This window comes from Sciurus vulgaris (genome assembly GCF_902686455.1).
Source record: "Sciurus vulgaris genome assembly, chromosome: 4".
Classification (NCBI taxonomy): Eukaryota; Metazoa; Chordata; class Mammalia; order Rodentia; family Sciuridae; genus Sciurus; species Sciurus vulgaris.
Genome location: NC_136464.1, coordinates 112,991,177 through 113,005,057, shown reverse-complemented (window position 1 = coordinate 113,005,057; position 13,881 = coordinate 112,991,177). Strand labels below are relative to the sequence as shown.

At 38.9% G+C, this 13,881-nt stretch overlaps 1 pseudogene across 1 annotated transcript; it reads right to left on the bottom strand.

Annotated features, from left to right (window-relative positions):
- Positions 1-10,243: 10,243 nt before the first annotated feature.
- Positions 10,244-12,313, bottom strand: LOC306659578 (heterogeneous nuclear ribonucleoprotein F-like; annotated as a pseudogene). Its single transcript has one exon. The product of its transcript is annotated as a heterogeneous nuclear ribonucleoprotein F-like (transcript).
- Between the last annotated feature and the right edge of the window lie 1,568 nt (positions 12,314-13,881).

Here is a 13,881-nt window from a genome sequence, read left to right as displayed (position 1 = left end):
AATGAAGGGAGGGAAAATTTACATAATAATTTTAGAAAAACATTTGTCAGTATCTACTAAAGTGAATGTGTGTGTATATATATTTTTGTAATCGAGTATATCCATTATAGAATATAATCATCAGAAATGAACACATTTGTTTACTAAAACATGTACAAAAATAGTATTTATCAGAATGCACATCACTTATAGGTCGAATTAAGTTTCCACAGATTTCACACATTAAAGTGCCAGCTTGAGATTTGACTTTATTAGGAAACAGGATTGTTTCAGATGTTATTAGTTAACATGAGGGTCTGCACACCTTGTAATTCCAGTGACTTAGGAGGCCGAGGCAGGAGGATTACAAGTTGGTGAGGTCTTAAGCAACTTAACAAAGACCCTAAAGAATTTAGCAAGACCCTGTCCTCAAAATACAAAAAGTGAAAAGGGCTAGGGATGTTGCTCAATGGTTAAGCACCACTGGGTCATCCTTGGTGCCCCCCACCAAAAAAAAGAAAAAAAAAGATGATGTCATACAGGAAGAGTGTGGACCCTAATCCATTGTGATTAGTGACTTTATAGATGGAAAAACCAGTCAATGGAAATGCATATACAGATAAAACTATATGAATATGGAAGGCAGCTTTTCCACAGGGTGATCCAAGATGGTGGACTAGAGGGGGACTGCATCGCTCCAGAACCCAGGATTCAAGAAGGCAAGGCATTGAGAGATTTGGACTAAAATAGAGCCATGGGGTGAGTCTCCCCACTGGATGAAGCTCAGCTTGGGCAGCAGGGCCCAGATAGGGGCAGCTTATCAGAGCAGGGCAGGGCAGCTAGAGTCTTCCCCAGGTAGTCCTGCTCCCTTCCGGCGGTGGGCTCCTCCCACATGGCCAACATTCTCGGAACAGGCCCCCCAGTGAGAGCCTTTCTGCAACAGAACCAGCTCCAAGTCCTGGGAGCCAGCAGCGGAGCTCCGGCCCGCAGGCAGCTTCAGGGACCAGGACAGGGCAGCCAGGGACTTCCCCAAGCAGCCCTGCTCAAGGCAGGAGGCGCCTTTCGAGGCTAGCTTCTCGGAGCAGGACCGCCCAGTGAGAGCCTTTCTACACAGAGCCAGCCACAAGTCCCCAAGCCGGCGGAGAGCTCCGACCTGCAGGCAGCCTCTGGGACCAGGGCAGGGCAGCCAGACAACTCTCCAGGAGCCCTGCGCCCTCTGGCAGCAGGCTCCTTTCACGGCCAGCTTTCTCGGAGCAGACCGCCCAGTGAGAGCCTTTCCGCATAGAGCCAGCTCCAAGCCCTGGAAACCAGTAGCGGGTTAGGGGCAGATTTCTTCAGAAGACTGCATTATCAAGTTTCCTCCAAGACTTCAGGCTACTAAAGGCGGGGAGGTGATAAACTGGAAATCTACAGGGGACACTAAAGCCAATAGAGGAAATCTGCAATATCTCAAAGTCCCACTGACATCTGACCAATATAAGAAAATAAGGGAAGAAAATGTCCCAAACAAACCTAGATACTATATCAATAAAACCCAATGACAGCACAGCAGAAGAAATGTCAGAAAGGGAGTTCAGAATGTACATAATTAAAACAATCAGGGAAGCAAACGAGGAGATGAAAGAGCAAATGCAGGCATTGAAGGAGGAGATGAAAGAGCAAATGCAGGCATTAAATGATTGTACCAATGAACAGTCTAAAAGAGCAAATACAGGAAGCAAGAGATCATTTCAATAAAGAGTTAGAGATACTGAACAAAAACAAACAGAAATCCTTGAATGAGGAAACATTAAACCAAGTTAAAAACTCCATAGAAAGCATAACCAATAGGATAGAAACACCTGGAAGACAGAACCTCAGACATTGAAGACAAAATATTTAATCTTGAAAACAAAGTTGACCAAACAGAGAAGATGGTAAGAAATCATGAACAGAATCCACAAGAATTATGGAGTATCATGAGAAAGTGAAATTTAAGAATTATTGGGATTGAGGAAGACTTAGAGAAACAAACCAAAGGAATGAACAATCTATTCAATGAAATAATATCAGAAAATTTCCCAAATGAAAAGAATGAAATGGACAAACCAGATACAAGAGGCTTATAGGACTCCAAATATACAAAATTACAACAGACCCACACCAAGGCACATTATTATGAAAATACCTAACATACAAAATAAGACAGAATTTTAAAGGCTGTGAGAGAAAAGAATCAAATTACATTCAGGGGGGAAACCAATAGAATATCAGCATATTTTTCAATCCAGACCCTAAAAGCTAGAAAAGGACTGGAACAACATTTACCAAGCCCTGAAAGAAAATGGATGCCAACCAAGAATCTTACTTTCAGATTTGATGACGAAATAAGATCCTTCCATGATATAACAAAGCTAAAGGAATTTACAAAAAGAAAGCCGGCATTACAGAACATTCTCAGCAAAATATTCCATGAGGAAGAGATGAAAAACAATGATGCAAATCAGCAACAGGAGGAACTAGCCTAAAGGAATAGCCAATAAAGGAGAAACCAAATCATGTTAAAAAACAAGAAATGAGTCCCAATGACTGGGAATACAAATCATATCACATAATAACCCTGGAATGTAATGCCTGGACTCATCAATCAAAAGACATAGACTGGCAGATTGGATTAAAAAGAAAAAATCCAACAATATGCTGCCTGCAAGAGACTCATCTTATAGAAAGAGATACCCATAGACTAAAGGTGAAAGGATGGGAAAAAACTACCATGCACATGGACACAGCAAAAAAGCTGGAGTAATCCACCCTCATTCAGAGTAATGTGGACTCTAAGCCAAAACTAGTCAGAGGGATAAAGAAGGACATTACTACTGCTTAAGGGAAGCATAATCACCAAGACATAACAATCATAATTATCTATGGCCCCGAACATTGGCTCATTGATTGTACGTCAAACAAATTCTTCTTATTACAGAAATCAAATAGACCACAACACAATATACTAGGTGATTTTAACACACCTCTCTCACCACGGATAGATCCTCCAAACAAAATTGAATAAAGAAACCATAGATCTCAATAACACAATCACAATTTAGACTTAACGGCATATATAGAATATACCATCCAACAAAGAACGAATAACACTTTCTCTTCTCAAGCAGCACATATGGAAATCCTTCTCTAACAATAGACCATAGTTATATGCCACATAAAAAGCTACTGTTAGGCAAATACAAGAAGACAGAAAAAAAAAAAGGTATACTAATGGATTGAATTAGAAATAAATGACAGATAAAAAAACAGAAACTTCTCCTATACCTGGATATTAAATAATAGCTATTATGATGAATGGATAACAAGACGTCAGGAGGGAAATAAAAAAAAATCTTAGAAGTAAATGAGAACAAAGACACAATATCAAAAATCTCTGGGACATTATGAAAGCAGTACTTAGAGGAAGATTTATTCATGGGGCGCATTCAATACAAAAGAAGTAGAAATCAACAAATAAACAACTTAACACTACAGCTCAAGCCCTAGAAAAGAAGAGTCATACCACACCAAAAGTATGAGAAGCAGGAAATAGGTAAAATCAGAGCCGAAATCAACAAAATTGAAGCAAAAGAACAATCGGAAAATTAACAAATAAATAGTTAGTTGCTTTGAAAAAATAAACAAAATTGATAACCCTTATCCACACTAACAAAGAGAAAGAGAGAGAAAACTCAAATTACAAAATTAGGAATGAACAAGGAAATATCACAACAGACACGAGTGAAATACAAAACATAAGTATAAGCTATTTGAAAATCTATACTCCAAAAAACAAGAAACCTCGAAGACGTCACAAGTTTCTAGAGACATATGAATTACCTAAACTGAACAGGAGGACCATACACAACTTAAATAATCATTTCAAGCATGAAATAGAAGATGTCATCAAAAGCTACAACAAAGAAAAGTCCGGGACCAGATGGGTTCCAGCCAAGTTCTACAAAACATTTAAAGAAGAGCTCATTCCAATACTCCTCAAAGTATTCCATGAAATCGAAGAGGAGGGAGCCCTCCCAAACTCATTCTATGAACCAATATCACCCTGATACCTAAATCAGAACAGAGACACATCGAGGAAAGAAAATTCAGAACATATCCTTAATGAACATCGAGCGCAAAAAATTCTCAACAAAATTTTAGCAAATCGCATCCAAAAATATATTAAAAAGATAGTGGCACCAAGATCAAGTGGGTTTTATCCCAGGGATGCAAGGTTGGTTCAACATCTGGAAATCAATAAATGTCATTCACCATATCACAGACTAAAAGTTAAGAATCACATGATTATTTCAATAGATGCAGAAAAAAGCATTCGATAAATACAGCTCCTTCATGCTGCATAAACACTAGAAAAAATTGGGGTAGTGGGAACATTCCTTAACATTGTAAAGGCCATCTACCTAGCCCATGGCCAATATCATTCTAAATGGTGAAAAACTGAAAGCATTCCTCCTAAAACTGAAACAAGGCGAGGGATTGCCCTCTTTCACCACTTCTATGCAACATCGTCCTTGAGACTCTAGCCAGAGCAATTAGACAAACCAAAGAAATAAAGGGATACGAATTGGAAAAGAAGAACTCAACTATCCCGTTCGCTGATGATGTGATATATATTTAGAGGAACCTGGAATTCTACCAGAATACTTTTTAGAACTGCATAAGTGAAGTCAGGTAAAGCAACAGGTTACAAGATCATGCCATAAATCCAATGCATTTTTATACATAAGTGATGAATCTTCAGAAAGAGAAATTAGGAAAACTACCCCATTACAATAGCATCGAAGAAAATAAAATACTTGGGAATCAGTCTCACAAAAGAGGTGAAAGACCTCTACAATGAGAACTACAGAACACTAAGAAAGAAAATAAAGAAAATCTCACAAGATGGAAAGGATCTCCCATGTTTTTGCATAGGCAGAATTAATATTGTCAAAATGGCCATACTACCAAAAGTGCTATACAGGTTCAATGCAATTCCAATTAAAATTCAATGATGCACCTTACAGAAATAGAGCAAGCAATTATGAAATTCATCTGGAAGAATAAAAAACCCAGAACAGCTAAAGCAATCCTCAGTAGAAAGAGCGAAGTAGGGGGTATCGCAATACCAGATCTTCAACTCTATTACAAAGCAATTGTAACAAAAACGGCACGTATTGGTACCAAAATAGACAGGTAGATCAATGGTACCGAATAGAGGACATGGACACAAACCCAAATAAATACAATGTTCTCATACCAGACAAAGGGGCCAAAAATATGCAATGGAGAAAAGATGGCCTCTTCAACAAATGGTGCTGGGAAAACTGGAAACCATATGCAACAGAATGAAATTAAACCCCTATCTCTCACCCTGCACAAAGTTCAACTCAAAATGGATGAAGGACCTCAGAATCAGACCAGAGACCCTACATCTATAGAAGAAAAATTAGGTCCAAATCTTCAACTTGTTGGCTTAGGATCAGACTTCCTTAACAGGACTCCCATAGCCAAGAAATAGAAGCAAGAATCAATAACTGGGATAGATTCAAACTAAAAAGCTTTCTCTCAGCAAAGGAAACTATCAGTAATGTGAAGAGAGAGCCTACAGAGTGGGAGAATATCTTTGCCACTCATACTTCAGATAGAGCGCTAATTTCCAGAATCTATAAAGAACTCAAAGAACTCTCTACACCAAGAATACAAATAATCCAGTCAACAAATGGACTAAGGAAATGAACAGACACTCCACAGAAGAAGATGTACAAGCAATCAACAGATATATGAAAAAATTCAACATCTCTAGTAATATAGAGAAATGCAAATCAAAACTACCCTAAGATTCCATCTCACCCCAATTAGAATGGCTATATCAAGAACACAAGCAAATAGGTGTTGGCGAGGATGTGGGGAAAAAGGTACACTCATACATTGCTGGTGGGGTTGCAAATTAGTGCAGCCTCTCTGGAAAGCAGTATGGAGATTCCTCAGAAAGCTTGGAATGGAACTACCATTTGACCCAGCTCTCCCACTCCTTGGCCTATACCCAAAGGACTTAAAATCAGCATACTACAGAGATACCGCCACATCAATGTTCATTGCTGCTCAGTTCACCATAGCCAGATTGTGGAACCAACCTAGATGTCCTTTAATTGATGAATGGATAAAGAAACTGTGGTGTATATATATATATATATATATATATATATACAATGGAATATTACTCTGCCATGAAGAATGATAAATTATGGCATTTGCAGGCAAATAGATGAAATTGGAGAATATCATGCTAAGTGAGATAAGCTAATCTCAAAAAACTAAAGGACGAATGATCTCGCTGATAAGCGGATAAGGATATATTATGGGGGGTGGGAGGGTTTAGCGTTAGTGTTAGGCTTAGGTTTAGGGTTAGGGATAAGGAGGGTGGTAAGAATGGAGGAAGGAAGGACTGTATAGAGGAAAAGGTGGGAGGAGTGGGGGGAAGGAAAAAAATAACAGAATGAATCAAACAATATTACCCTATATAAATTTATGATTACACAAATGGTATGCCTTGACTCCATGTACAAATAGAGAAACAACGTGTATCCCACAAAAAAAATATGGAAGGCAGAAATGGGGGATGATACTTATGCAAGCCAATGAACAACAAATATGCTAGCAAAGCATTGTAAATTGTGAGACAGTTTATATTTTTCAAAAACTTGTTTTAATTAGTTGTACATGACAATAGAATGCATTTTGAGACATTACACACAAATGGAGCACAACTTCTCATTCCTCTGGCTGTATGTCGTACACTGGTAGTTTAGTCATACATGTACATAAGATAATAACATCTGTCTCATTCCATCATCCTTCCCATCCCCACACCCCCTCCCCTCGCCTCATTCCCCTCTGCACAATCCAAAGTTCCTTCATTCTTCTCTACCCACCCCACCCCTTATGGATTGGCATCAGTTTATCAGAGAAAGCATTCGGCCTGTGGTTTTTTGGGTTTGGCTTATTTCGCTTAGCATGATATTTTCCACTTCCATCCCTTTACTTGCAAATACCATAATTTCATTCTTCTTTAAGACTGAGTAATATTCCATTGTGTATATATTCCACATATTCTGTATCCATTCATCTGTTTAAGGGCATCTAGGTTGTTCCATAGTTTAGCTATTGTGAATTGAGCTGCTATAAACATTGCTGTGGCTGCATTACTGTAGTATGCTGACTTTTAAGTTCTTTGGGTACAAACTGAGGAGTGGGATAGCTGGATCAAATGGTGGCTCCATTTCAAGTGTTCTGAGGAATCTCCACACTGCTTTCCATAGTGGTTGCACCAATTTGCAGTCCCACCAGCAATGGAGTGTACCTTCTCCCCCACATTCTCAACAACACTTATTATTTCTTGTATTATTGATAATTGCCATTCTGATTAGAGTGAGATGAAATCTTAAAGTAGTTTTGATTTGCATTTCTCGAATTGCTAGAGATTGATTGTTTGTTGTTCAATTGTATTTCTTCTCTGTGAAGTGTCTGTTCAGTTCCTTAGCCCATTTATTGATTGGGTTATTTGTTTTTCTGGTGTTAAGTTTTTTGAGTTCTTCATATATCCTGGAGATTAATGCTGTATCTGAAATGCATGTGGTAAAGATGTTCTCCCATTCTGTAGGCTCTTTCTTCACTTTATTATTTCCTTTGCTGTGAAGAAGCTTTTTAGTTTGAGTTCATTCCATTTATTGATTCTTGATTATACATATTATGCTTTGGAGTCTTGTTAAGCAAGTCAGTTCATAAACCAACATGATGAAGATTTGGGCCTACTTTTTCTTCTAGTAGGCACATGGTCTTTGTTCTAGTGCTTAAGTATTTGATTCACTGTAAGTTGATTTTTGTGGAGGGCGAGAGATAGAGGTTTAATTTCATTTTGCTATGTATGGATTTTCATTTTTTCCAGCAACATTTGTTGAACAGGCTACTTTTTCTCCAATGTATGTTTTTGGTGCCTTTGTCTAGTCTGAGATAACCATATTTATGTGGGTTTGCCTCTGTGTCTTCTATTCAGACAGTTTATCTTTATTCTTATCTTTATGGTTATCTGAAGGAACCAACCCTGCTGACATCCTGATTTTGAACTCATAGCCTCCAGAGCTTCAAGACAACAAATTTCTGCTTCTTTTTTGGGGGGTAGATTGATCTCAGGGGCACTCTACCACTGAGCCATATTCCCATCCCTATTTTGTATTTTATTCAGAGACAGGGTCTCACTGAATTACTTACTGCCTTGCTTTTGCTGAGGCTGGCTTTGAATTCACAATCTTCCTGCCTGAGCTTCCTGAGCCACTCAGATTACAGGTGTGTGCCTCCATGCCTGGCATAAATTTCTGTTTCTTATATCACTCAGTTTGTGGAACTTTATTATAGCAGGCCCAGAAAATGAATACAAAGCCCAAACTAGATATAATCCTCCAAGTGCCAATCAGACATATTATTTAGCAAAACTGGTTTAAAAAAAGTGTGGAATATTAAACAGCAACAAAAATGAATAAACCATAAACTATACTCAGCAGTATGAATAAGTCTTACCAATGTAAAATTAAGTAAAAGAATCTGATGTCTAAGAGTACATCTTATTATTCCATATAAATAGAGTTGTAAAACTGTTGAAAATAATTTATGATGTTATGTGTCAGGATAATGGTTATCTTTTGTATGGGATAAATCAGGAAGTGGGCCATGGAGGATATTTTGGGGTTCTGGAAATATTCAATTTCTTAATGTGGATTCTGGTTGCAGTTTGTGAAACATCTTTAAGGTATACACTTCTGAATTATATACTTTCCTGTATGTAAATATATTGAAATAAAAAATTGTTAGAGTGAAGAAAAAAATCTGGCAAATCTTTCTTCTCTCACTTGCTTTGTGACTTTTGGTAAATTTCTCATGACTAAATTTTCTAAGATGTGAAATGGTAATAATAATGCTTACTCCATATGTTTGCTGTGAAAATACATAAGACAATTTATATCACTTAGGAAAATTACTAGCAACATTCAGTAAATGTTAGCTATTATTACCATAATTATAATGATTAACAAATATACTATGTAATAGTTCTACTCCTGGATAAACAACTACTGACATATTTTCTGTGGTTACACACTCTTGATTCGATTACTTATGATGAATTAGTTTGTAGAATAAAAGCCCAGTAGATTAGCCTAGAAAAAAATATGATGTGATCCAGTTGGGAAGACACAGTTTTAGGGTTTTGGGAGTTAGTTTCCATATTCCTTTAAATTACAATGTTTATTCCACATTTTAAGTGCAAAATGTTTTATACATCTTTTTTTTTTTCCTGGCAGACAATACAAAATTAAAGAAACAAAAAGGGCTTCCAGGAATAATCAACCTTTATATTTCTATGGTTACCTTTTCATTTGAGCTTCACAACAACCAGTGAGACAGGCAATAAATTATTATTCAGATATTAAAATGAGCAACCAGCTCAGCAGGTTAAGTGACTTACCCAGGGGCCACATTGCTAAGATATGGCAGAGTTGGGACAAGGCTATTACAAAATTATTTGGATAATTCAGGAAGTGAAGAAAGGAGGGTAATTAAATGTAAATAATAAGAGAATGTTTGCTTGAGCAATCATGTCCAGTGGAACTTTCTGTGATGATGCAAATGTTCTTTATCTGCAGTGTCCAACATTGTAGCCTAGCCACTAGACACTTGTGGCAAGTGAGCCCTTGAAATGTGGCTAGGGTGATTAAGAAAATAAATGTTTTAATATTATTTAATTTATATTTAAATGGTTGTGTGTGGCTATGGGCTTCTGTATTGGACAGGGCATCTGTTCCATTTTAGGAATTATGGTTAAGTCTCATGGTCAAAAAGTAGAGGCTGGAACCTGGTAGTGGTGCACACCTCTAATACCAGATACTTGGGAGGCTGAGGTAGGAGGATCCTAAGTTCAAGACCAATCTGGGCAACTTAGTGAGACACTGTCTCAAAGCAAAATAAAAAAAGGGATGGGGATGTAATTCAGTGGTAGAGCATTTGCCTAGCATTCTTGAGTCCCTGGGGTTAATCCCTAATACTGCAAGTAGGAAAAAATGTGGAAGCTGGGCTAAGAGACTCCCACTTACTTTGTATATTTAGGGTCTTTTACATTCTAATCTCATATAAATGGAAATACATATATGGGTTGGGGTCATTTGGATTTTTTTCTTTTTTTTTTTTGTGAAAAAGTCTTTAAGAAAAAAATTTAGTTAACAAAAAATTTAACAAGTTTCACTTAGCAAAATACACCCAAAAGGAAATCACAATACAAAGAAAGCTTTAAGTCAAGGCCTCACCAATTCCTACAGTATTAGTATTGTGTCTCAGTTCTCAAAACTAACTTTAAAAAGCTTAATCTTAACCTAAAAATTTTAAATGAAGAAGAAAAAAATAGAACAAACAAACATGAGAAATGTTTCTCTTTGAATTAGGGATCTAGCACCTTTGAGTTCTCCAAAAAAGTACATCTCCCCAATGTGTTCACTGTGGTGTTGTGTAAAAGATCCACATTTAACATACTTAAAACTACTTTAACTCAGATAACATCACTCTGAAGTTACTACCAAAATGTTAATCAAGAAAAGCGGAAGAAAATAGTTTTTAGTTTACTCAATATCACATGCTAGAAGAAAAGTTTGCATGAGAAAACACTGAAGAGGTAATTTTTTAATCCAGATTTCACAGACTCATGGTGCAAAATGGGTCCCACAGCTTCCTCTAGTTATAAATTGCTTTTCACTGCTTGTTGGCTGCCTGTGAAAATTTGATTGAAATAACTCAAATGTTACTACAAAACTAGTCATATCCACCCATGCTATTCTGACCGCTATAGCCGGCCCCATAACAGCCGCTCACTGACTGGCTCTCTAGGCCACTGTAGGTGGCCTGGGCAGCTGACACCCCCATGCCCTGCATCACCTGGCTGCTATAAGCCCCATTGCTGGCCCCTGTTGTTGAATTCAGGAAGAGTTCTATATATCTGTGCTGCATGTTGGCCCTGTCTTTTGACATAGCTGCCACAGCTTCTTCATGGGTGGCAAGCTCAACATCTGCTTCCCCTGTCACTCTACCATCAGGGCCAATCTCAATATGAACTCTCACAGGGTTGAGTGGAGAGAAGTAGTTGTAAATGTCGTTCTCGGTTGCTTTGTAGGGCAGCCCCCTCATGTGGACACAGTGGCCAGTGGTGCTCTGCACTGTGAATTCACCATCTCCATATCTATGATCATACATTCCTGAGAGACAGTAACTGAGGTCTCTCCCAAACAGGTCGGTGGTAAAGCCGTAGCCATCACTCAGGCCGCTGTACTCCTCATAGCCCCCATAGCCTGCACTGTAGGCACCAGACCTCATTCTCTCCAGGCCCGCCTGCTTCACGATGCCAATGTACCTCCGGGCTGTGCTTGGCGGGTCTTAGGTCTTAGGGCCCCGGCCGCGGCACAGACATGAACTTCAGAGGCGGATCAGAGTATGACCTAACCTCCTCCTGACTGCTCTTAAACACTTCAATATACCTATGCCCTATTCTCTCCTTGTGCTTCCCTAGAGCCTTTTCAGCTAATTCCTGTGAGGCAAACTGCACGAAGGCCTCCCCTGTAATCTTGCCCTCGGGGTCCACAGGCAATGTGATCCCGTTTGGCACAATTTCCAACCCTGAGAAGAACTGAACGATTTCTTCCTTTGTGCATCCAAACGGGAGTCCCCGAAGCCGCACGAAGCCGTCATTGGCAGTGTCGGCGCTGTTTGGACCACTGTGCTTCAATACCCAATCCATCTCGGTTCTGTGTGACTTGAACACCTCGATGTACCGGTGTCCCATGCTTTCCCTGTCTTTTTTCAGGGCCATTTTTACATCATCTTCTGATTCAAGTTCAACAAAAGCCTCACCACTCTGCCTGCCTTCTCTAGTGTAAATGAAATGGACACCTGCAATCCCATCGTGAATCGTGCAGTCGGAGAGAAAGTTCTGCACGTCCTCAATTGAGCAGGACCAGGGCAGGCCACAGAGCTTGACCACAAAACCTTCACCTCCCTCAGGGCCCAACATCATGGACACTTGACAAGGCAGATGTCAGACAAGCTTGGGCACAGGTTTCTGTGGCTCAAGGAACAATGGATGCCTTCAGGGAAGACACTCAAAGTAGGTAACAAATTGTCCGTTGAGGAAGATAGGGCTGATTTCTACTTTCATCAAGCAAGTGCAGCTCCAGGCCAGAGAACCCCAAATTCCACCCGACGCAAAAACGCAGAAGGCTCCGGGGAAAGTCCAGGTGCATTTTTTGTTCTTAACCTGAAAAGGAAGTTCAAGTCGCTGGGGCAAATGCTTTTCTGTGAGGGTCGGAAACCCAGGGGCGCGGCCCTGTTTTGGCTGGAAGCAAGGCCGAGATCTGGTGACAAGGTGACGGCGTTCCCGCGGGCCTCCACCTGACGATCCCACCGTCTGGAAAGCGCCGGCCGGGCAGCGGGTCATTTGGATTTTAAGCTCGATTGCATTCAACTAACATGAGGTATCTACTGTATTTCCAAAGACCATATTTGTGGGGCATACATTTTATTGTGATTTTAAAAGTACATGTTTACTTACTCCAATGTAGCAACCCCTGAAAAGATTAATCCTTTCTGGTGGTAATACATTTGCCTGTCACAGTTCTTCCAAAGGAGTTTTTGATAGTTGAGTTCAAGATGTGTTGGAGTTCTGGGCTGGGGTTGTTGCTTAGTGGTAGAGCCAAGCATGTGTGAATCACTGGGTTTGCACATAAATAAATGAATAGAACAAAGGTCCATTGACAACTAAAATAATATAATTTTTTAAAAAAAAGATTTGTTGGAGTTCTATACTTTTTACTTTTATTAGTAGTGTTTTAGAGGGATGATTCTAATTGTATGAGGAAGGAAAAGTTGATAGAGTATTTTGGATTGTGTTATGAATTACCTCAATTGAGTGAAACTGGAAATGGAGTGGTAGTTGCGTCACAGAAATAATTCTAGGGCAGTATTTAACTCTGTTTTTAAAACGAAGGTGTCAGAACAGGTGGTCTTGAAGTTTTATGGTAAAACACAAAAAGTTAAAGAGTTTTTTTTTGGGGGGGGGTGTCTGGGGATTGAACCCAGGGGTGCTTTACCACTGATCGATCTATATTCTCAGTCTTTTTTATTTTTTATTTTAAGATGGGGTCTTGCAGACTTGTCAAGGATAACCTTGAACTTTCAAACCTCCTGTCTCAGCTTTCCAAAGTGCTGGGATTACAGGTCTATACCACTGTACCTGGCCTGAAATGCTAGCTTTATCGCTCTATAAAAACAAACATTTTTCCATTTTCTAGACAATTGGGTTCCAAGGAAGTTTCAGTCAGCCCAATTATTGCCCCATTCAAACAAACAAGCAAAATGTTGATGTTATACTCTGTGGTATATTTGTGTGTACATGTGTGTTTTTGTAACATTTATGCTTTATTTTTAAGAGTAAGTGGAGAAGGAGACTGTAGCTTGATGTCTTTATCTGTGGAAATTGTGAGATTTTTTTCAGAGATCTTTCTTAACTAGCAGAATTTATAGGTATTTCATGGAAACTTTACATATGATTTATTGACAAGTAAAGATGGATGCAATATAAACATTTTATTTATTCTGGGAAAACTGGCAGATACAAAAGGAACCTCCTTTTTCTTATTAAAAAGTAAGTTCACTTACTTTGGCTGTATCATGCCACTAGTTTTTTCCCTACCTTAAGGTCAGGAAATGGGGATGAGTTTTTTCATAGTTTTGGAACAACAGCATGTGGTAAATCTTCAGTCTCACTACCACTGTCAGTGTATCCTATAG